Here is a 17,660-nt window from a genome sequence, read left to right as displayed (position 1 = left end):
TTCATGTCATCACCGTCTGTCGGCCTAATACACGTGCAGTACACACCCATTGCAAGGTCTTCCCACTTTCGCAACGCACTCTCGCATAATGCCCTTGTATTCTGCACCGCCGTCATAAAAACATCATGGCAATTCTGGACTACGTGGCCAGGCTGAATACAAATTCGGCACACTTTAACTTGCCTGTCGTGTATCACACGGAATTATTCAGCCCCCTCCAACATCTCGAACTTTGCAGAATACGGTAGTGAGTACATCACGTCTGAGAACCGGACCTTGCAGAATCTTGTGACATCCGCTATCTCCGTTACCAGCCAAAATTGATTCTAAATCAGAAACCGCCAATACACCCCATCCTTCCAATTTGGCAACAATAGCATCATCGCTAATATACACTGAAATTAATGAAGGACGCCACCAGTTCATCCGATGAAATGTCCCTCGCCATTACCGTACACAATTTGATTTTCAGTCCATCCATCAGTTACTCCTTCCCATGGACATGCAACATCGTTATCTCGTACTCCTGATCCCCCTTGCATCTGCACCCTGTCACTGCTCAGCATGCCTTCTCTATCCCTCACAGCAATTCCATCGTTAGTTTACGATTCCCAGTGATATCCACCTCCACAATACAAGCCCTATCATAGGATTTCTCCCTCGACGGTGGTGCACCATGATTATTTACTTCATGTCCTGCACTCTTTCAGTTTCCTCGCGATGGTCATAGAAGCCATTGTAATCCATCCGGTTATACAGAGACCTTTCCTCCAACAACATAAGCTGGTGAAAATCAACTCAACTAGTAATAAAAAAACAATTCTAACAAATTCAAACAAATTGCCAAACAAAATATATATACCAAAAAGCAGCGAACAATTCCCTCTCCTACAAAACCAATTTGCCTGCAAAAACGTCTTCAATCACTGACCCTGCTTAGCTTCCAAGATCAGATGAGATCGCATACCAGGCTAGCAGGCCACCCCAGCTAGCAGACAACACAAAACTGAAGACACTGGGAGGAGCTAAGGGAAGACAAAATTATATACAGGAGAGGGGAAATGCAAAACAGAACAAGTAAAAAAGAAAAAGAAAATATAAATTAAGAAAGAAAGAAAGGAAAAGGAGCAGCGGGCCTGTAGTCTACTGCCGAGACCACCTCCTTACCCATGACAAAATAAAATAATTGTGAAACAGAACAAAAATAATACACTTAACAAAATAACTCCGGCCTATGATCGCCTCTCCGATCAAATGCAGCAACTGTCATAGAAAATACACAGAACAGATTATTAATATTACTATTATTTAAGTGTCGTGACATTTCCCTTTAAAACAGCTCATTTATATTTGTGCAACATTTATACACATAAAAACAGCATTTTAATATTACATTTAAATTGTTAGTCTAATTTAAAAACAATAGAAACAACCATGAATAAATGTATTTTTTCTTGTAAGACATCCAATCTGTAAAAGCCATTTCAATTGTGTACAAATGATTTAACAAAAGTAAAACATGTTTAAAAACAAACTTTGTTTAAAAAAGTGCTATTCCGAATTCAATAACCGTCCTGTCCTTCGGGGCCCAGAGGAGATCCCTCCCCTATGCGCATCGCCCTAGGCGCCGCAGCGCTGTCAGGCTGGGACCTTGGGTGTTGTGGGGAACCCTTCGCCTTGGGTTGAGGCCCCCTTCTGTACCACCCCAGGTCTACCGTGGCTACCATGGCCACTGCCTGGGGGGTGGACACGACTCGTTTTGCTACCAGCAGGTTGTGGGAGGACCACAGTGCTTCCTTCTACAGGCCCCTGGCAGCTCTGCACTCCCAGAGCAAGTGCCTCACCGACTCCTCTTGGCCGAAGCCTGGTCGGGTGTCCTCACCATGCCCCGGGACTGCATAACGGCCCTGACCTGGAGGATCTCGTGGATGACAATCCAGGACAAGTCCCGTTGACGGTTCAGAAGAGCCGGATGGGCCACGTTGCGCCAAACCACTGTGGGCTCGCCTTTAGCAAGCCCGTGCACTGGACACACTGGTTCCCGCTCCTGCAAAAGAGAAAGAGGTGCACGATGTATAGCTCAAATGGTTACTGCCTCTTTTTCCAGTTAAAAATGTCTTAACTTCTGGAGCTGGGTATAGTGTGCAGGGAGTAGGAAAGAGACTGGGGCTTGCAGGTCGACTGGGATCAGCCTCAGGGTTCTAAGGTAAGATCCCAGCCAGAACTGCGTGAGGGCCTGGGTCTTGTTGTTGACCGGGGAGGTGGCAAGAGTCAGATGTAACGCTGTGTAGCGGCTGCCCAGGAACAAGTAGAGGTCAGGCAAGCCTTCCACCCCCCCTTGGATCTGGGCCTCTTGACCACCTCCCTCTCAGCCTCTCCCACTTGCTTCCCCACAGGAAGTAAAACTGCATCTGTTCCAGTGCTAAAATAGTTATTCGTGGGGGGATAAAAACAGAACTGATTAAAAATCGAGTTTCTGTCTTACTGTCCCCATGATCCCACTCCATTTGCTGCTTCCTCCTTCCTCCCTGTCAAACTTTCTCCCAGTACCCTTATGTAGGTAATTTTAACAGTCAGTGGTAGTCTACAAGCATTTCGCTACACTCGCATTAACATCTGCAAACCATGTGTATGTGACAAATAAAATTTGATTTGATTTGGTTAGTCTGGGTCTGCCCATGGGTTCGAAAAAATGGGCTTCTGTTTTGTCTCTGTACAGTCTCGCCCCAGAGGCGAGAGGACTACAAGCTGTGTGTTTCTGTCTCTCGCATAACAGATGGCATCTTTGATCAGTACCAGGCTGTCCGTGATCTTCCTTTTGGGAACGGCACAAGAGTGCACCCTCCCGGGTGGATCACCTCCCCTAAAACAGAAGACATTCTGAGTGTTAGAACCTTAGTAAAAAGTGTACAGGGTAATCGGTCTCCAGTTTGTCTTGTGTAAAAGAGTCTCAATCCCTACTCTAAAACTGTCAGGTAGTTTGTCAAGTTGTTCAAAGTCAGTAACGACAGAAGTTTGCCGGCTAAGACATCCCAAAAGTTAAGATAAAACTCCAAGGGGAGGCTGTCCTCTTAAAATGTTTCAGTCCTTTATTGTCAGGTCTTTTGTCAGGTTGTCTGTGTTGAGTAAGGTCCTATGTTAAATGTTCCCCATGGTTTCCTCACACAAATATTTTACTCCAAACAGTTCCCCATAAACATCCTCGACTACTTCTTGTATTCCCTCTATCTGTTTTTGATCCTGTCATTGTCCTACCCTTTCTAACTATTTTCTTAAAGTGCCTCGAACACTTCTCCCCTTCTAATTCCCTCTCCTTACTTCTTAAAATTACCCCCTACTTTTCTGTTTTGCTAAAAATGCCATTTCCATTAATTTCATGGTTAAAATCAAAGACATCAGATGATTAAAAGGTTTTATTAAACTCTCAGCAAAAAAGCATAAGCATAATAAAACAAACCACCACAAATACTCAAAACAAGGCATTTAAATCACAAAACAAACTAAACCCCAAAATTGTAACCCAGGGCAGCACCGTCCCTTCCTTAGGCGGCCCACTAGGACATGGGCTGCCACCTTGTAGTTTGCGCACAATAGCGTAATGGGCCTGTAGTTCCCTAGGTTATCCCTTTCTCCTTTCTTGAAAAGCAGTGTCAAGACCCCAGAAGCCCTGACTCATACACTCCTTTTTTTCACGAACGAAAATCTCTGCCCAAAATGTCTCAAAAGGTAACATAAAACTCCCGAGGATGGCTACCTGGAACCTTGTCGGTTGGTAAAACCCACAAAGCAGCCTCAACCTCCGCAAGCTCGAAAGGGCGGTCAAGATCAGAGGCTGCCTCTGGAGGAACCTTTTTCCTCAAAAACCCTAAGAAGACATGTTCTGTTGAACCATCTATGTCCTTCTCCCTAAAAGATTACTTGTAGGAGGACGCTGCTTCCACCATGCCCTTGGGGTCAGAAACCATTCCCCCCTACAGTTTGCAGCTGAGCAATACCTGCTTTGGCACGGTCAGCTTTAGCCTGTTTTAAAAAATATGAGCTGCTAGCCTCCCTAAACTCGAATTTGTCTCTTTGACACCTAAAGAGAAAGTCCCTAGCCTTCCCCTGAAAATACAGCCCCAACTTACTTTTTAAAACCTCCATCCTCTCCACATCCCTCCCCTCACCCTTGTTCTCAGCTGACACCAAGGCAATCAGCTCCCCCTGAAGCCGTTGAAAAACCTCCCTATCTGTACGGGCCGTAGCGACACAATGCGAAATGGCCAGGGTGCGCACATTGCGCTTTACACACCCCCGCCATTCGACTAGGGAACCAAAAAATGGCTTGAGGTCAACCAATATCTCATAATGGGATTTAAAAGCCTCCCTAAAAGAAAGATCTGCCAAAATGTGGGAGTATAATTTCCCAAAAATTGTCACTTCTATCGAGAACACTACCTGGGCTGGAGAAACATTGACTTGCGAGACTGGCACAGATAGAGTAAAAAAAAAAATCCAATCTAGTAAGACTACGGAAACCCCTTGAGATTTCCCATGTCATACCCTCCTCCCCATTGGGGTCACTGACTCTGAAAAATGTAACCACAGAAACCAAATAGGGTAGGCTAAAGTCTCCAGTGCTTTTGAAGGAGTCAATGAAATCCCCACCCAAAACCACAGTTCGGTTAGTAACGCCAACATCTGGCAGGAACAAAAAAATAAACATTCTACCTCGAGGTTCAGCAGGTGCCCACTCCAGTCTGCATCAACCACTAAAACACTCCCCTGTATGACAGAAAAAGAAACCACCAAACAAAATCCCCACCCCAGAAGAGTGCACCCTCCCAACCCCCATCTGGACTCTCCCTTCGTCCTCCCCCTTGAAAAAACAGAAACATCCCCCATGTCCCTTAAGAATGTATTGTTTTAGGCCAATTCTGGCCTTTGAAGCTACCATCCTCTCATCGATGGAAACGTTCTGGGCAGGCTGAAAATAGGTCTTGCAGGCCTCAACGATGCTGGGGTGTCGTGGAAATTTCCTGTATTTACCAAATCATGAGAGCAAACCACACACAAGTCAGAGTTGGTTATCACAAAGTCCATCTTTAATTATATGAGCTCCATCACAACCCTGTGACTCTCAGATCAATTCAGTGTCTATAAATGAATTCTCTGAGAGTCCCTTACATATTGCAACTGAGATCCTTTATAGCAAAGACACACATAGCCAGACAGCATTGGCCATAATTTATCGTTAAGCTTTGTCTTCTAAACCATGTTAATTTCTCAAGCTCAGAACCATAAACAAATCCTCATATCAACAGGCATATATCAAATCCACCCTATCTTGACAAGATCACAGAGACACATTGACTGGCACACAGACATTGTGGAGCCAAGAGATATACGCTTGACCTCTCCCCTCTCCGGCCCACGTAACTTAGTCCTGACAATTAACAGATAACTGCAAACCCGGCCACAGTATTATACAAAAATAAACATTCTGATGAGAAGTAACTTATGAACATATGATGAATATAAAACATCTTACCTATGTTACCAACTAATTCAGGTTATTCCCCAACAGTGGTAGAGAGGTTTTATTTTGCAGAGCCTATCAAACCTTGCTGTGCCTCTCTTCTTCTCGGTCACTGATATGAAGCGCCCGTGAAACCTTTTGCATGATATGACAGTGAAGGGAAAAGGCAGTTGATAGAGGAGAGCAGTTTCCCAGTAGTCTTTCAGGGTTTTTAGCTTCACCAAGGTCCATGTAAATGACCATTGACATGAAACAAGAAACATCTGACATGGAAATGGGCTTCCATCCCTCTTTCTTGCCTACCTGCTTCTTAGCACCACTTATTTGTGTTCGACACCAGGGAATCAACAACTGCCGAGGTGAAAAACAGCTGAAAAAGTTGCATGGGACTGTACTTGGAGGTTATATCCAGCTGAGGTCCCGATGGCCTTTTCGGTCTGAATACTGGAGGTGTAGGCAACACATCCTCCTCCAGCACAGAGTGCCAATGACCATTCTCCTCTCTGCTTGCAGGTTTAGCTCTTCCCCACCTCCGCATCTTTGTCACAGACTTCACACCTGGCAGGGCGGGCGTAGGTGTGGAGCCGGACACAGCAGGAGTCCGGCTAGATGATCCTGCTACTGTGGGGGATGGGCACCTTGGCAGTGGGGGCTCCCAATCAGAATCAGAGGGACTGTGAAATAAAGACACAAACACAGATTATATACAGAGTAGGGAACATAAAACACTAAGGTGAGGTTCTGTTCCGTTCCATATTTAGATAAAATACATCTATTTACAGACACACACACCCACAATGTAGAGCCATGTGGAGCCACTTCAAACATTTCATTACTGAATATATAAAAATATGTCAAATGAAATAAAAATATCTCAAACAACTCAAATTAATAATATTTGACATTATTAATTTCAAAAAACGGCATGAGAATTATTTACCAATTGAGAATTGCATCTTCTCCATACAGAAATATCTGGGGCGGCAGCGTAGCCTAGTGGTTAGAGTGTTGGACTAGTAACTGGAAAGTTGCAAGTTCAAACCCCTGAGCTGACAAGGTACAAATCTGTCATTCTGCCCCTGAACAGGCAGTTAACCCTAGGCCATCATTGAAAATAAGAATTTGTTCTTAACTGACTTGCCTAGTTAAATAAAGGTAAAATAAAAAATCTCCTGAAATTGGGAGTCCAAACTTGTCTCACAATCTGATACATCTTCTTATAACTCTGTCACTTTCTCTATCAATCTCGTCAATAATATCATGTAGATCTGTATACCTGGACTTTGCCTTTGATTTTCCAGATTTACTCGCTATAATTCTTTCAATAAAATAGCAGAAAATGATCTTGACTCAATACTGCTTCGCGCAAACAAAGTGTCTCCTTCGGGTAGAAATTTCCGTGGCGAATGGCTGTGTTACGCTGGACTTTCGTTCAAGAGCTGGTCTTCCCGGATATAAATATTAGATATTGACGTTTACCTCAGCCCATTGGCTATCTACCAAGCGAGATTTCAAGACGATCAGTGGTGATTGGGCAGAAATACAGTCATTCAAAGAAGCACTGGTGATATCATGGGCAAACAGGAGGTCATTGTTTGGTGTGTTCAAATCAGTTCCTTTCGGTCAATACGCCCCGTAAAAAGAACCATCATGTATGGTTGTGTTACTTACAAACAGAGGATTACAATGAAACCAAGTGTGAGTAATTGCATCAAATGTTTAGTTGAAAGGTGAAGGGTACGGAATTCATGACTCAAGCCGTTTACAAAATGTGTCGTGTTACGCTATAAAAATGGATTTAATCGAACAAAACAACCATTTATTGTGAAGATTGGACCTTTTGTATTACCAAAAGAAGAAGATCTTCAAAGGTAATTGATTATTTTATTGCTATTTCTGACTTTTGTGTCGCTAATGCTTGGTTGGAAAATGCTAGTAATATGTGTGTGTGGCGCGCTGTCGTCAGATTATCGTTAGGATTGCTTTCGCCGAAAAGCATTTTTAAAATCTGACACTGCGGTTGGATTAAGAGGAGGATATTAAGCTTTTAAATGATGTTAGCTACATGTATTTACAAGAATGTTTAATATTACGAATTGTGCATTTCGTTTCTTTGCGATATGCTATTTCACTGGATGTTAGCCTATGCGGGACGCTAACATTGTAAAAAGAGAACATGGAAGAAGACACAGGAAAGGTACTGAAACACCCCTTTCTTCCCCATATCCCTTAATCCCCTTACATTCACTGTTACTACTGTAAAAAGGGCCATACAAAGGAAGGAACTAAGCAAGATCACCCAGGGTCTCAATGTAGTCTCTCTCAGACAGGAGCCACCCCCATCCCAAAGCCATTCACCCCTTCCAGGTAACTGTTCGGCAGGGCTGGAAAAGGAGTCCACACAGGTTGGTACCTTTCCACAGACCTAGGATGCTTGCACAGGACTGGAAGAGCGGTCTCCCCCGGACAGTACCTGTGCACAGTCCATTGAAGCCTCTTCAGGATTGGTGTCCATCTCCGAGGTGCCTGTCCCAGGAAGCACAGGAACCAAACAGGACCACTGGACCTGATCCCCAGACCATCCCCCCCCCATCGAGGCTTCAGAGACCGCCAGCGCAATAACCTTCAAAACAACTGGATCCTGGGTCTCAGCCCCCATATCTGACCGTTCATCCCCGGTATCAGGGTTCAGCACTGTAAACCGGTTGGAGATGGTCACCGATGGCCTCCTGTGCTTTCCACCACCACCCGGTCAGTGACCCTCCTCTTCTTCCTTTTCCCCTTATACACCATCCCGGACTCTCTATTGTCCTAAGATACCTATCCAGTCGACCCGCTAGCCGAAGCCGACCTCATCTTTCACGAAATGATTCAGGTAGCCGAGTCGTCTGACATTTCACTCAGCAGACTATCCTCCCAGGCTCCAGTCAGCAGCTCCATCTACTCAAGTCCCCTTCGGACCTCCTTTACTGCAGCTTCCCCTGGGGCTTTCGCCACCTCCGCTGCTGCCACTCAAATTTCATTAAGAACTCCTCTATTGGCCGGAGAGGAGAGCCCGCAGCACCTTCCTCGAGGCCATCACCGGCTGCCTCCGCATAGGTCCATTGTCTATTTGTGCAGTCTTTAAACAAGTGGCCCTGCTTCCCACAGCCATTGCTGACTTGCGCCTTGACCTGGTTTCCCACAGTTTCTGCACTTCAGCAGGTTGCACCCCATGGCCAAATGACCAAAGCTACGGCAGTGTCTGAATTAAACAGGTAACCCCGGTCCGCTGCAATGGAGAAATAGGCTGGTGGGTGAACCAACTTATGGACTCCTTCCGGATCCCTATTCAGTCCGACACGGAACTGTCTCCTCCCTGACCAGATCCCGTAGGTACCGTTACCCCAGGACTCACTTTCCCAAACCGGCATAGGAAAGCCCCGAATCTGTCATCTCCCACATAGTGATTGTAAATGTGCACGGTGATGATCTTTAAATCCAACCGGCACAAGGGAAAAACCTGAATGTTTGAGAATGGCACACAGGCTAGGCTGCCTTCTCTTTGGAGGTGAAATGGCTGGAAACGGGGGTCCCCATGAAGGGCGCTTCGCCCTTCTTTCAGTTTGAATGTTTCTTATTTTTTTTCTCTCTTTCCTTCTTCTTCTGCTAGCTTTTCACATAGCTTTGTATTTTTTCCCCTTGACAATGGGAGAAAAGTGTTGCACCGTTCCCGGAGGTACTGCAATACCGGGTCGATGCGTGGAGCGGACGGAGCAAGCCCCATTTCTGACTCCCTGTTCGAAAAATCCATGTAATATGTAGTCCCCCGATGGGGGACGTATCAGATATTAAACTAATAAGAACAGATTTTTTTTTATTTTTTAGAAAAAATAATTTATTACTCACAATGCCATTCATTTATACAACTCAAAATCATAATTTTCTTTCTAACTCAAATTATAGCATTTTTAATTTTAACAAAGAACCCACAAACCAAAACAAAACCTCAGGGGAGTATCGTCCCTCCCCGTCATACCTAACCAATACCTTTCCCTATCTCCCCTTCCCTGATCTATTCCCTTTACAACACTCAATCTAACAATCCCATCCCTAAACCCCCCTTCCACCTCTCCCATGCCGCATGCTGCCCCCACTTCCTCTCCTCACTCTTCATCCTCCCTCTTAAATCTCCTTCCACCCTCCTCACTATCCCTTCCACCCCCCAATCTCTCCCTGTCTTTACCAAATTCTGCCTGGTTTCCCTACTCCTGTCGAGTGCACCCCTCCTATACCCCAAAGTGACTCCCACTCTCTCTTAAATCTAATGACATCCCCTCCATCCCTCAGGTGAACCTCCTGTAAAAAACAAACATCAAAACCCACCCCTTGCAAAAAACTAAAATCCCTAAACCCCCTTACATTTAAACTAAACAATTTAATAAACAACACCATTTAATAATTAACAACAACAAAAAACCCTTAACAAATAAACCCAAACCAAACAAAAAACAGGAGACTCACCCGATTCTCCCCTGGTCCATCTCCACCGGCGGGGACGTCTTCTCCTCTCCTGACGCCCCCCCGTCCTCCTCCATCTCTCCAACCCAGGATGCAGGCAGTGTGTTAGGCCGGGTGCCCTGCATCCTGGGTTCCTCACCACCACCCACCACCCCCCTCCCTGTTTGCCTCGGGGCTGTATGTAGGGGACCCCATCTCCTCAAACAGGAGTTGAGATCCCTCTAGCAAACAGCCCACAGACCCCTCACTGGAGTCATCCTCCACTAAAATGTAAGGGGCTGAGGCAAACTGGGAGGCCAATGTACCCCCCCCCCCGCCGATCTCTTAGCCCCCCCCCTCCCCACCCCCCTCCCTCTCACTTCCTGCCAAGCTCCCCCTCTTCTTCCCTTTCTTCTTTGGTGAAGGAGGTAGCGGGGAGACACAACGTCCCTTCCCCGCTACCTCCTCCACCATTTCCCTTGTCTCTTCCTCGAGGAAGCTTGACAGGTTGGCCCCCCACTCCTTCCCTCCATCTTCTTTTCCCACTCCTTCTGTTCCTGTCTTCACTTCACCCTCCGTTTCCGTCACCGTCACTGTTCCTTCTTCCACTCCTTCTCGCACCACCGTCCCTTCTTCGCTCCTTCACCTTCTTCCGCCTTCTTTTTCTTCTCTCCTTCTTTTTCAGTCTTTCCATTTTCTCTCTTTCTTCTCACCTCTTCCTTCTTCCCATCTTCTTCCTGCACCTTCTTTTCCCCTGTGCCATCCATGCAATCCGCACGCGTCCTTTCTTCCCCCAGCTGCAGATGCGTATGACCTGTGACGAGCCGGGCAATCAACGCCACAGGTGTGCTCTCGAGCCACACCCGTGGCAAGCCTTGGGCTCGTCACAATCCTTGGCCTTGTGCTCTCCCGACCCACAGAATCGACACTTCATGGTGTTGCACGAGGCCAGGATATGACCGTAGGCCATACAACGCCTGCAAAATGGAGGCTGACGGGCATAGTATAGTGTTCCCCTGTCAGCCCCCAGGGAGAACATCGCCGGAGGATGGAGGTAGCCATTCACACTCTTCGGGGACTCCCTGGGTAACGCCTGGAACCCTCTTCTCCCGTTCCAGAAACCCAGGGAGTCCCTGAAGTACCTCGCTGAGGAGACATTGTCCATGTCCCTCCCCAGAAAGGCCCTCACCTCTTCATCCTTCACTTGCGGATTGTACATGTTTACGGTGACCACCCTGAAGTTGGTTCTTGCCAGGCTGGTCACCGCATAATGACACAGGGGACCTTCTCCTTTCTCTTCTTTTACCCTTAAGTCAGAGGTCGGGGCCCGAGACACTCTATGCCGGGTTCCCGCGGGTGCTCCCGGAACCCACTCTTCCAAGTTTTCGAGGGCTGTGGATAAAAAGAAGGTCACAGACACAGAGACACAGCGACAGAGAGACAGAGAGAGAGAGAGAGAGAGAAACACACACAAACACACACACAATCCTGGCCCAATGTTTTTATTTTTGAAAGATTTTTTTTTTTTTAAGTTAAATGGCGGGAAATGGGGGACCCCATTGAAGAGCGCTTCGCCTTTCTTTCAGTTTGAATGTTTCTTTCCTTCTCTTCTTCTGCTAGCTAGCTGATTACATAGCTTTGTGAATGACTATTTTTCCTTGACAATGGGAGAATAGTGTTGCACTGTTCCCGGAGGTACTGCAATACCGGGTCGATGCGTGGAGCGGACGGAGCAAGCCCCATTTCCGACTCCCTGTTCGAAAAATCCATTTAATATGTAGTCCCCCGATGGGGGACGTATCAGATATTAAACTGATAAGAACAGATGATGATTCAAAGCTTTTATTCTAACTTTTCATTTACATTGTGAACATTTCACACTTATTTTACCATGCCCATATCCAAACAAAACTTGTAACAAAAAACAACCCATCGTTTTTCAAAAAACACTGAAAACCCTTTCTCTCTGGTAAGATATAAGCAACCAACGCCCGCCCCCAATCTTTTCCAGGGGCCTGCTACAAACCAACAAAAACACAAGCCATCAATAAACATAAGCATTCCAAATCCCACAAAACCTACCATCCTAACTTCTAAACCTCACCTACCTGACAAGCCCCAACCCCCCTTTCCACCTCTCTAATGCGGCATGGTGGCCCCACTTCCTCCCCTCCCTCCTTATCCTCCCCCTCAAGTCTCCCTCCACTCTCCTCACTATTCCCTCCACCCCGATGTTTGCCCCTGCCTTAACCAGCCCCTGCCTGGCATCCCAGAGCCCTTTCTTAAAAAGACTGATAATCAACCACAACAGAAAACGGTCCCTACCTACCCCCCCTGCTCTCCCTACCCCTCTCTCCACCCTTGCCCATGTTAAAACAAAACCTTTCTTAAAAAGACTGATAAGCAACCACAACAGAAAACGGTCCCTACCCACCCCCCCTGCTCTCCCTACCACTCGGCAGCTGTTCAGCCCGAGGACCCATGTTGGACCACACCATTATGCTTCTCGCCTGGTAGGAGAAAAACACCCGCAGGAAATAACCGGAGGGATGAATCACCGGATTAGCGAGCTCATTCAACAAAAACGAAACAAAAATCGAGTCCAACTTGAGTGGGAAGTGTGGAACTCCCCTCCCACCCTCCCCGATGGTTGAGATCATGCGAGCCCTGGCGACATACTCGTACCTGCCACCCCACATGAACTGAAACACGAGCCTTACTAGCCCCCTCCTCATGCTCGCTGGCAATGGATAGATGTATGCCAAATACAGAAGGGAGGGCAGTACATCCACCTTCAGGACCAGAACCTTGCCCAAGAAAGACAAGGATCTGGCCTTCCACATTGCCAGCTTCCTCTGAACCACAGCAACCCTCATGTTCCAGTTCATTGTCGCGGAGCCGGAGGTCTCAAAGTGGACCCCAAGAATCCTCAGGGCCCCATTACAGAGAGATAGCCCTCCGGGCACGTCCGTCCTGCCCCGCCATCTGCCGAAATACTTAACAGACGACTTGGCGAGGTTAAGGACCGCTCCCGACGCGCGGGTAAAGTCTCCAATTATGGCCAGAGACCTTAGCAGGCACGAGTCCTTGCACAAAAGCAAGGTGGTGTCATCTGCGTATTGTGTCACCTTCACACGCAAACCGCCGCTACCAGGGACCAGCAATCCCTCCACCCCTGCGTCAGCCCTAATGGCAGCCGCCAGGGGCTCCATATAGAGCACGAAAAGGAGTGCCGAGAGCGGGCATCCCTGCCTAACCCCTGAGGAGATGCTAAACACTTCGCCCAGATGGCTGTTTATGCTCACCCGGCACCCCGCTCCCACATACAATATCTTGATCCACTCTATAAAGCGATCACTAAACCCTAACCTACCTAACACTCTGAAAAGGAAAACCCTACTGACGCGATCAAAAGCCTTGGCCTGATCTAGCGCCGCTACCATCAGAGGTAGACTTCTATCCTCAACCCAGGCGATGGAGTCCCTTATCAGTTGGAGGTTCCACCTAATGGAGCGGCCTTCCACCCCACACGTTTGATCCTCATGGACAACGTAGGGAAGGGCTGTGCGCACACGGTCTGCCATGACCTTAGCTAGTATCTTATAATCTACGCACAGCATGGTCAACGGCCACCAGTTGCTAAGGTCGGCGGTGTCTCCCTTCTTGTAGAGGAGGGACAACACGCCTACAGCCATTGACCTGCCCGGGACTCCAGTCTCGAGAACGGCCGTCAGGACTTCTAGGACCACCGGTCCAAGCATACCCCAAAACTTGAGGTAAAACTCAGCTGGCAGCCCATCCATCCCAGGCACCTTCCCTTTCCCCATCCTCTTGAGGGCGCTCTCCACCTCCTCTAGTGTTATCGGGGCATCCATCGCCTTTCTAATGTCCTCCGGCACACGCCGGGACAAGTGTTCTAAGAACACGGTACCCTGTTCTTCTTCTACTACCCTCTCCTGGAAAAACCCCGGAAATGGTCAGTTGCCACCCTGACCATCTGCTCCGGCTCCCTAACTACCCTACCCTGTCCATCCCTCACCCCATAAAAAACCTGTCTTACCTGCTTTTCCCTAACTGATTTAAAAAACACTGCAGAGCAGGTCTCATTTTGCTCTATAAACCCAGAAAGTGCACGCTGCAGGAAGGCACGGGCCTTCCGCTCATGCACCTCCCTGAGTTGGGCCTTGAGGCTGGTAGCACGCTCAACGTCCATCGAAGCACCGAGGTTGCCTGCCTCGTACTCGAGATCTAGTAAACGTTGGAGCTGCTCCACCTCCCTTCTCTCCTCTCTCCCCTTCCTCTTACAAAAACCAATAATAAATACCCTAATTCTTACCTTAACTACCTCCCACCATTCCAAAACTCCTCCGCACATAGGCCGGAGACCCTCAAGCCCCTGAAAAAAAACAGAGAAAGCATTGACAAAAGCCCGCTCCTCCAGGATGTCCCGGTCGAGCTTCCAGTACCCCCTACCGAAAAGGCAGACAGGCGCCTTGACCCGAAGTAGGACCCCGTCGTGATCTGAGAAAAACACAGGCAGCAGACGCCCAGACAAAAGCCCCAAGGATTTGGGTAGAAATACATAGTCCAGCTTCCGCACGACCCCCCGGGAGTTACGCCACATGGGACCCGCCAGCGCCGGAGTAGTGTTAAGGCCCCCATCCACCAAACCATGGCTTGCCATAAGTCCGGTGATGGCCCCTACACTACCATCTCCCACCCCACCTAAATCTACATTAAAATCCCCTCCCACTACCAAAACTCTGTTTGTGGCACACAGAGGTGCCAGACTCTCTACCATCTCCCTTCTCTCTGGCACTGTCTGTGGCCCGTATACCCTTATAATCCTAAGTCTAAAATCCCCTAACGCTATGTCCACCTCCAAAACCCTCCCCTGCATCGCAACGTACGTGCCCTCCTCCCTCACCTCCCGTGTCCCAAACAAAATCCCAACCCCTGATGAGTGGACCCACTCTTTTTTAAACTGCTCTACGTCCCCCACATCCCTTAAATGTACCTCCTGCAAGAAACAAAAGGTAAAACATATGTTTGATAAACAACTAAAAACAGCAGTTCTCTTTACAGTGTCCCTTAGACCCCGAACATTCATAGTCATTATTTGAATCTCCGCCATGGTTGCAAACTTAAAACAAAAAGTCAACCAGGTGCATGGTTCAAGTACTCACTCTGAGTAAAGGTCCTTGTCGAAATTGGACGCTGGACCAGCCGCCTCCGAGGCCCCACAACTTTCCCACCTCCCATACCGCCCTCCTGAGAACGCCAAGATGCGGGTAAGGGGTTGGGGATGGGGGGTCCCGGTGTCCTAGAACTAGCCTGAGACACCCCATCCCCATCTGGCAGAAACAGCTTGTCCATATTGTCCTTCTGGAAGAGCCGGAGAGATGGACCCCATGAGAGGACAGGGGAGACACCTCGGTGTTACTGACCATCTCCCCAACCCCTCGTACATCCATGGACAAGGGCTCCTGACCCCCTTCCTATGTGGCCTCCCCATCCACTGCATCCCCCTTCTGAGAAGCCCAAGATGCAGGGAAGGGGTTGGGGTTGTGGATGGGGGGTCCCGGCGTCCCAGAAAAAGCCTGAGACACCCCATCTCCATCGGTCATACACAGCGCAGAGGCCACCATATCTATGTCCTCCTTAGTGAGAGAGATGATACCCGCGGTGACCGGGGGGCCACCTCTGTGGCACTGTCCCCAATCGCTCTCAAGCCCCCACCCCTCCCAGCCCACTCTGGCCCTCTCCCAGCTCGAAGGAAAGCATCTTATTCTTTTTCTTCCTCCGGGCCTCACCCGAGTCCACAAACAGCCCTGACTCCTGCAGGACCTGCTTGTCTGTGGAGGCGTCCCTCTTCGTTTTTGGAGTGGCAGGTAAGGGTGAGATGGACCCCCATTCCGCCGTCCCCGTTTGGGGGACTTGGAGCTCCTCCACCAGCTCCCTCATTTCCCCCACTAGGGCCCCGAATGCCTCTTCGAGAGATGAGCCCAACTCTCCCGTTGCTCCACCAACCTCTCCCTGCGGCCTACTGATGGATTGAGTACCCGTTGACATCTGGGTCTCCGGGACCACCTCCAACTCCACCAAGGCCCTCCTCCAAAACGACTTTGCCCCCGACATTTGGGGCGGTCAAGGACCTGGCTTGCTCCTCCAGTTCCCCACTCACCATCTTTCTTGCTGCCTGTGACCTAGGTACCCTTCTCCAGGCCTCCCCTTCTCCTCCACGCCTTTTCTTCCGTCCAGTCTTCCCCCAGCAGCCGCTGCCGCATATGTTTGTTGCCTCGCCGGGCACTCGCGAAACAGGTGCTGTTTACTGCCACATCCGTGACATTCTTTTGGTGCTGTACAATTTTTGGCCTCATGTTCCACCGACATGCAAAGCCTGCATTTTACCAGCCCACATGAGGCTGTTCCATGCCCGTACTCTCTGCATTTCCTGCAGAAAGGTGGCTGATGTGCATAGAACAGCATGTCTCTATCCGCCCCTACTGTAAAGACCGCAGGGGGATGCAAAAAGCCCTCAAACCCACCCGGATCTTCCCTTAGGAGCACCTGGAATTGGCGGCGGCCGTTCCAGAAGCCCAGCGAGTCCTTTACGTACCTGGCCCCCGATGTTACATCGCAGTAGCGACTCAAAAAGGCTGCCACCGTCATATCCGTCACGTGTGGATTGTACATATGTATATGGACTGTTCTGAAATTCCTTCTTGCCAGGCACATGATGTTGAAAAAGGACAAAGGTCTTTCCCCCTTTGCCTCCTTTACCTTCTCCATTACTCCATCACTCTTACTTTCAGTGTAGAAAGTTACATCGTACGCCTCTTCCATTGAGTTCCCCTGCAGGCACATCACATCTGGGACCTTCAGAGATAGCGCTCCCATCAACACGGTCCTGGCGAAGGTGTCCCTCGTCATCCTTACTTCTCCTTCTTGCTTCCATGTGAACCTTATCGTGTTCTTTAATCCGGCCCTCGGAACCGACCCGGTGCTCCCACTACCCGCCATATCTTTATGGCTGTAGTCAAATATGTTTTATGAAATTCTGAAAAATTCCAGAAAAACTCTCAACGCCCTCAGTCCTTCGACCTTCTGGCTCAGCGGGCTCTGGGGCACCTCAGTACCAAGCTTGATTTGAGCCAAAAGGCTGAGAAGCGATAACCCACAAATGGAACCCTGCAACCGCCGGGCCCCCAGGGGTCTCGACAGAACTTAGCGGGTTGGCAAAAGCCGGCTCCTCCCTCCCCACCCACCGTTTCCCCGGCGACAGACAGGCAGGTGTTTTTTGGAAAAAGTCACTAATGTGTCTAAGTCACTATCCTGGCCCACCTCTGTCAATTTCTCTTGAAACAAGATAGCGGGCTCTGCAAGAAGCAAAAATATGTTGAACTCGTAAGTGTTCCTCTCCACGGAAGTCTTTAGTAAAAGGCGAAAGGCTTGTGCGTAATGAAGAGAAACCAGAGTCGTATGGAAGTCAGAGGTGGGGCCCGAGACACACTCTGTGCACTCTATGCCGGGTTCCCGCGGGTGCTCCCGGAACCCACTCTTCCTTCCAAGTTTATGAGGGCTGTGGATAAAAAGAAGGTCACAGAGAGAGAGAGAGAGAGAGAGAGAAACACACACACACAATCCTGGCCCAATTTTTTAA

The 17,660-nt window shown here is 48.6% G+C and overlaps 1 non-coding gene and 3 pseudogenes across 1 annotated transcript; all 4 read right to left on the bottom strand.

Moving 5' to 3' along the window:
* Positions 1-1,799: 1,799 nt before the first annotated feature.
* On the bottom strand, positions 1,800-14,692 carry LOC127916461 (uncharacterized; annotated as a pseudogene).
* On the bottom strand, positions 9,215-9,399 carry LOC118369942 (U2 spliceosomal RNA). The gene has a single exon (XR_004822720.1). It is a non-coding gene; the product is annotated as a U2 spliceosomal RNA (small nuclear RNA).
* On the bottom strand, positions 11,671-11,840 carry LOC118369944 (uncharacterized; annotated as a pseudogene).
* A 2,662-nt stretch (positions 14,693-17,354) lies between the features above and the next one.
* On the bottom strand, positions 17,355-17,478 carry LOC118369938 (uncharacterized; annotated as a pseudogene).
* Between the last annotated feature and the right edge of the window lie 182 nt (positions 17,479-17,660).

Source organism: Oncorhynchus keta, chromosome 36 (assembly GCF_023373465.1).
Source record: "Oncorhynchus keta strain PuntledgeMale-10-30-2019 chromosome 36, Oket_V2, whole genome shotgun sequence".
NCBI lineage: Eukaryota > Metazoa > Chordata > Actinopteri > Salmoniformes > Salmonidae > Oncorhynchus > Oncorhynchus keta.
Note: the sequence above shows the minus strand (reverse complement) of the source record. Positions and strands in the feature narration are given on the sequence as shown.